This window comes from Salvelinus fontinalis, chromosome 18 (assembly GCF_029448725.1).
Source record: "Salvelinus fontinalis isolate EN_2023a chromosome 18, ASM2944872v1, whole genome shotgun sequence".
NCBI classification, from domain to species: Eukaryota; Metazoa; Chordata; class Actinopteri; order Salmoniformes; family Salmonidae; genus Salvelinus; species Salvelinus fontinalis.
The window spans coordinates 30976740-30983526 of NC_074682.1; the positions used below are offsets into that span (position 1 = coordinate 30976740).

The 6787-nt window shown below is 50.0% G+C and overlaps 1 pseudogene; it reads left to right on the forward strand.

Moving 5' to 3' along the window:
- Positions 1-3972: 3972 nt before the first annotated feature.
- LOC129816016 (actin-associated protein FAM107A-like) lies at positions 3973-6506 on the forward strand (annotated as a pseudogene).
- The last annotated feature ends 281 nt before the right edge of the window (positions 6507-6787 follow it).

Here is a 6787-nt window from a genome sequence, read left to right on the forward strand (position 1 = left end):
ATGGAAACATATGTCTCCGAATCTCTAGGACAGGGATACATTCGGCCTTCCACTTCACCTGCCTCCTCGAGTTTCCTTTTTGTGAAGAAGAAGGATGGAGTTTTCCGCCCATGTATTGACTATCGAGGTATAAATCAGATCACAGTGAAGTACAGTTACACGCTGCCTCTCATAGCCAGTGTGACAGAGTCATTGCACGGGGCGCGCTTCTTCACAAATTGGATCTCAGGAGCGCTTACAACCTGGTGCGTATCCGGGAGGGGGATGAGTGGAAGCCCGCATTTAGTACCACCCCTGGGCACTATGATTACCTTGTCATGCTGTACGGGTTGATGAATGCTCCATCAGTCTTTCAATCCTTTGTAGATGAGATTTTCAGGGACCTGCACGGGCAGGGTGTAGTGGTGTATATAGATGGCATTCTAATACACTCCGCTACACGCGCCGAGCATGTGACCCTGGTGCTTAAGGTGCTTGGTCGACTGTTGGAGCATGACCTGTATGTCAAAGCTGAGAAATGTATGTTCTTCCAACAGTCCATCTCCTTCCTAGGGTACCGCCTCTCCGCGACAGGGGTGGAGATGGAGAAAGACCGCATTTCAGCCGTGCGTAATTGGCCGACTCCAACCATGGTAAAGGAGGTGCAGCAGTTCTTAGGGTTTGCCAACTACTACCGGAGGTTTATCCGGGGCTTTGGTCAGGTGGCGGCTCCCATTACCTCTTTGCTAAAGGGGGGCCGGTGCGACTGCAGTGGTCAGCTGGGGCGGACAGGGCTTTTGGTCACCTGAAGGCTCTGTTTATCTCGGCTTCCGTGCTGGCTCATCCTGAAACCTCTTTGGCATTTATAGTAGAGGTGGACGCGTCCGAGGCTGGGACAGGAGCTGTGCTGTCTCAGCGCTCGGGTACGCCACCGAGCGAAACTATGATGTGTGTGATCGGGAGCTGTTGGCTGTTGTCAAGGCTCTGAAGGTGTGGAGGCATTGGCTTGAGGGGGCTAAACACCCTTTCCTCATTTGGACTGACCACCGCAATCTGGAGTACATTCGGGTGGTAAGGAGGCTGAAACCTCGTCAGGCAAGGTGGGCCATGTTTTTCACCCGTTTTCTTGTCACCCTTTCCTACAGACCAGGTTCCCAGAACGCTAAGGCCCCGGATGTATGACACAGAGGAGCGGTCCACTCCCCACTCCCATACTTCCGGCTTCTTGCCTGGTGGCACCGGTGGTATGGGAGGTGGACGCGGACAGCAAGCGGGCAGTGCGCTGTCTTAGTGGGAAGTACAGGTGGCCCACTTTAGCTAAGGGCGTGAGGGTTTATGTTTCCTTCTGCTCGGTGTGCGCCCAGTGCAAGGCACCTAGACACCTGCCCAGAGGGAAATTACAACCCCTACCCGTTCCACAACGGCCGTGGTCACACCTATTGGTGGATTTCGTGACGGATCTTCCTCGGTCACAGGGAAACACCACGATCCTGGTTGTTGTGGATCGGTTTTCTAAGTCCTGCCGTCTCCTTCCTTTGCCCGGTCTCCCTACGGCTCTACAGACTGCGGAGGCCATGTTCACCCACGTCTTCCGGCACTATGGGGTGCCTGAGGATATAGTTTCTGATCGGGGTCCCCAGTTCACATCTAGGGTCTGGAGGGCGTTTATGGAACGCCTGGGGGTCTCGGTCAGCCTCATCTCAGGTTTTCACCCCGAGACAAACGGGCAGGTGGAGAGAGTTAACTAGGATTTGGGTAGGTTTCTGCGGTCCTATTGCCAGAAATGGCCGGGGGAGTGGGCGGCTTTCATCCCCTGGGCAGAGATGGCCCAAAACTCCCTCCACCACTCCTCCACTAATCTATCTCCTTTTCAATGTGTACTAGGTTATCAGCCGGCTCTGGCACCGTAGCATCAGAGCCAGACTGAAGCACCTGCGGTGGATGAATGGTTTCGGCGCTCGGAAGAAACATGGGACGCTGCCCATTTGCGCCTGCAACTGGCTATCAAGCGGCAGAAGGCGAGCGCCGACTGTCACTGCAGTGAGGCCCTGGTGTATGCACCAGGGGATCGGGTCTGGCTCTCGACCCGAAACCTACCCCTTCGCCTGCCCTGCCGGAAGCTGGGTCCGCGGTTTGTGGGGCCATTTAAAGTCCGGAGGAGACTGAACAAGGTTTGTTATAGGTTACAGCTTCCTCCTGATTACAGTATTAACAACTCGTTCCATGTGTCTCTCCTCAGGCCGGTGGTGGCTGATTCGCTCCAGCAGTCTGAGGTGCGGGAGGTTCCTCCACCCCCTCTGGACATTGAGGGGGCCCCGGCGTATACTGTGCGAGCCATCATGGACTCAAGGCGTCGGGCGAGGGGCCTTCAGTACCTTGTGGAGTGGTAGGGGTACGGTCCGGAGGAGAGTTGCTGGGTGCTGGTGGAGGACATCCTGGATCCTTCCTTACTGCAGGAATCACCGTCTCCACCCGGATCGTCCTGCGCCTCGTCCTCTGGGTCGTCCCTGAGCATCAAGGGGGGGGGGGGGGGGGGGGGGGGGGGGGGGGTACTGTCACAACTTCCGCCAAAGTTGGTGCCTCTCCTTGTTCGGGCGGCGTTCGGCGGTCGACGTCACCGGCTTTCTAGCCTCCACCGATCTACATTTCTTTTTCCATTTGTTTTGTCTTTATTGTACACACCTGGTTCCCATTACGTTGTAATTATTTCCCTATTTAACCCTCTGGAGCCATCATGGTTTGTGCGTGTTTATTGTTGTCAGTTGTCTCGTCTATGTGATTCTGGATTTTCGTTCTCCATGCACATTTGTGGCCTGCTGGAGGTCATTTTGCAGGGCTCTGGCAGTGCACCTCCTTGCACAAAGGCGAAGGTAGCGGTCCTGCTGCTGGGTTGTTGTCCTCCTACGGCCTCCTCCACATCTCCTGATGTACTGGCCTGTCTCCTGGTAGCGCCTCCATGCTCTGGACACTACGCTGACAGACACAGCAAACCTTTTTGCCACAGCTCGCATTGATGTGCCATCCAGGATGAACTGCACTACCTGAGCCACTTGTGTGGGTTGTAGACTCTGTCTCATGCTACCACTAGAGTGAGAGCACCGCCAGCATTCAAAAGTGACCAAAACATCAGCCAGGAAGCATAGGAACTGAGAAGTTGTCTGTGGTCACCACCTGCAGAATCACTCCTTTTTTGGGGGTGTCTTGCTAATTGCCTATAATTTCCACCTTTTGTCTATTCCATTTGCACAACAGCATGTGAAATGTATTGTCAATCAGTGTTGCTTCCTAAGTGGACAGTTTGATTTCACAGAAGTGTGATTGACTTGGAGTTATATTGTGTTGTTTAAGTGTTCCCTTTATTTTTTTGAGCAGTGTATATATATATATATATATATGTGTGTGTATTTAATCATAGCAGATTATTTCTTTCTTCAATAGATTGAAGTTGAGTTGGATTATGGATTTTACCATTATCAATTAGCCTGTACATGTTTAAATCAGTGATTTTGACTGTAAAATGTCTTATTTTGATATTTCAGGGGAAATTGGCCATGTATATACCCAACTGAATTAGTCTAATAACTTAAATATTTGATATCAATAGGTTTGGTTAGTGTCTCTTGCACAGTGGTAGACCTGTTTTTTCGGAATAGTCACAGCAGGGGTAGACCTGCTTTATCAGAGTATTGGGACATAACCACAGGTGTAAACCTAGCTCGTATGGGTTTTTGGACTGAGATATGCAGTTGTAGAGCTGAAGTACAGGTGTAGACCTGGTCTGTAAGAATATTGGGGCTGAAGTACAAGAGTAGACACCTCTTTTGTATGAATTTTGAGGCTTGTGCACTGGGGTAGACTAGTTTTATGTGAGTATGCCCATGGATTTACCTGGTTTATATGGGTAATGGGGTGTAGGGATACACAAGGCTCATACAGGTGAAATGAAAGTTATTAAGCAGTAACTAAGGCCTGTTGTTTGTGGGTTAGTCAGTAATGAGGTGGGTGGCAGGCCTCCAGTCCAGCCCGGTTTCCCACAAGGGCGTCTCCTCTATTCTCGGCTAACTGGTGATCCGTGTCTGTAGCCGCCCTTCACGTCTCGTCTGACACAAACAACAAAGGACCATTGTTGACCTGATTGTCCATTGAGACATTCAAAACGAGTTGTGTGTGGTCACCTGATGATAGACCTCCAAATCAGACCATTCTATAAATGTGAAAAACATAGTATTACTGTGATACTAACCGCGTCCCCAGGCTCAATTGCTATTGCATATACTGTAGACAGAGAGAGAGAGCCAGCTGGGGACGAGATTACTGTGATACATACTACTGTGTTCGTTGATCTTAGTGTAACACCGGTGACATAGAGCCTCTGACAGTTTCTCATGTGATTGATTGTGTTTAACCTGTCAACAGAGTGAACACCACCTCCAACATCTCCCACCAGAAGTAGAACACCTCTGACTGGGACAGGTGAGATAACATTCAGATACTAGCATTAGAATAGAAGAAAGATAGATCAATGAACATGCATCTGTATTGTCATTGTATAATGAACAGATAGGGCAGTTTTCCCAGACACACATTCAGCTTACTCTGGGCACCTCTGTGCACCTTTCATCCAAGCTACTCAATACTGCCCCTGCAGCCATAAGAAGTTAATCTGTGTCCAGGACAGTAGCCTGTAGTGTGTATCTACCATGAGGCGTGTGGAGGTGCTTTGTGATACTGTAAATCCCCAACAATATTGTGGTGGGTGTAATCATGTAAATAGGTCTGCGGATTATTTTCCTGTGAGTGGATTTAAACAGGGCGGGGATTGGGCCCCTGGATAATCCAACCTAGCCTAGAGAGTGAGGCACGGAGCAGAATGGAGGGAGAGGGGAGAGGGAGATGGAGGGAAGAGATAGAGGGACACTGGAGGGAGAAAGATGGAGAGAGAAAGACGAGGGGAGAAAGAGAGTCACAAAGCAAAGGGAAGGAAGAGAGTGGAGAGGTAGAGGGAGGGAGGGGAGACAATGGATGGATAGCGAGGCTACAGGACGACCTGAGTGATCATGTGAATAGAGGTGTGGCCAGGGTGGTAGGCAGGGCTGAGGTGTGATGGAGACAAAGGTGTAGGGTAGTGGAACAGAGATTGGCTGTAGAGGTAGACTCCCAGTCCCAGCCCTGCCCACCTCTGACCAGACCTCTGGATTCATAGTGCCAGTGACAGCTGTGGTAGCTAGTCTACAGCAGCAACCACCTTAGCTGTATTACAAATCAAATAATGGTAACTATTCAAATAGTCTGAGATTCATATCTTTAGTTCACCTGTCCTAACTCATACTTCTTTATTTGACCAAGTTGGTACAATTATATAAATTCTAAAAGCTATTTTTCAAGAATTACATTGGGGGAAATAGTTTTCATTAAAAACGAGGACATGATCTCAAGCAAAAAGTCCCCCAGGCTCAGCCCATGCTGGCCTGCTGTCGGACCGAGATGGAGAGCAGGGTCAGGGTCAGGTGCAGAGGACCAGGAGGGCCCAGGGCACGGGAAGGCAGGTGTACCACCACCTCAGCCAGAGAGTCAGGAGGAGGAGGAGGGGGTCAGTGATCTGATCCAGCTCAAGAAGCCACTCAACCCGGTCAGAGTCTCCAAGAGCCACCAGGAGCTCCACAGGGAATAAGGATGACACACAAGACGTGGGGCTTGCACAAGGTAGCGCACACACGCATGCTGTACATACATACGAACGCGTGTGTGCTCACGCACGCACACACTCACACACACTCATCAACTGCCTTAATTTTTCTCTGACAGAGGTCCATGTCTGGAGGGGAAGCCAGAGCTCCAGCATGTTCTGGAACAGAGGAACTGGCAACAGGGGATGAAACAGAGGAGAGAGGCAGAGGAGGAGAATAAGAACAGGTTTCCACTCCAACAGGAACTGCTCAAGAGGCATCAGAGGCTGAAGGAGGTTGGTATGCTCCATGTCAACATCATGGTCACATGACTGCCATTGGCTTAAGCCAAGCACACCTTGCTCTCAATGACATGATTTGCATTGCACACAGTTTCACTCATGCCTTACTAGCTCATTTACACACAATGCTCAAAGCAGAGCAGACATTACTTATTCAGCTCCTGCAACCTGTACATACTACATATTGTATATCACGTGTCAAACTAATTCCACGGAGGCCAAGTGTCTGTAGGTTTTTACTCCTCCGTTGTACTTGATTAAGGTCACTGATCTAGATCTTAACTGAAAGGGGAAAAATAAAACCAGCAGATACTAGGCCCTCCATGGAATGAGTTTGAGACCCCTGCTGTATACCATTGGGTTACAGCTTTGTACACACACTGTATTAATTCCAATCTGCTCTTGTATTCACTGACTGCCTGTGCCCATCTCTTCCCTGCAGCTGGAGAGAGAGCTAAAGGCACAAAAACAGGGCCTGCAGAATTCCCCAGAGTTCATCAGAGTTAAAGAGAGCCTGAGATGCACCACCATACTGGATGTGGGAGAGAAGGCAGTTTAAAAGGACTGACTGACAGGAAGCTGTGTAAAGAATGGTTAGAGTGTTATGCTGTTGTTAGAGCATCTCCATGAAGTTTGGAAAGGATGGTGAGGATACGTGACTACATGGAGGTGAAGTAGTGAAGGAATACAGTATCCTGGCAGAATCTCAATTGCATACTCCTCGTATCCTCTCTCCTCACCTCTTTCTCAAAACCCATTGAAGGAGAAGGCCGGAGGTCCCTCTCCTCTGACCTTCTCCTCCAATGGCTTTTGAGAAGGGGAGAGGAGAGTGGACGCAAG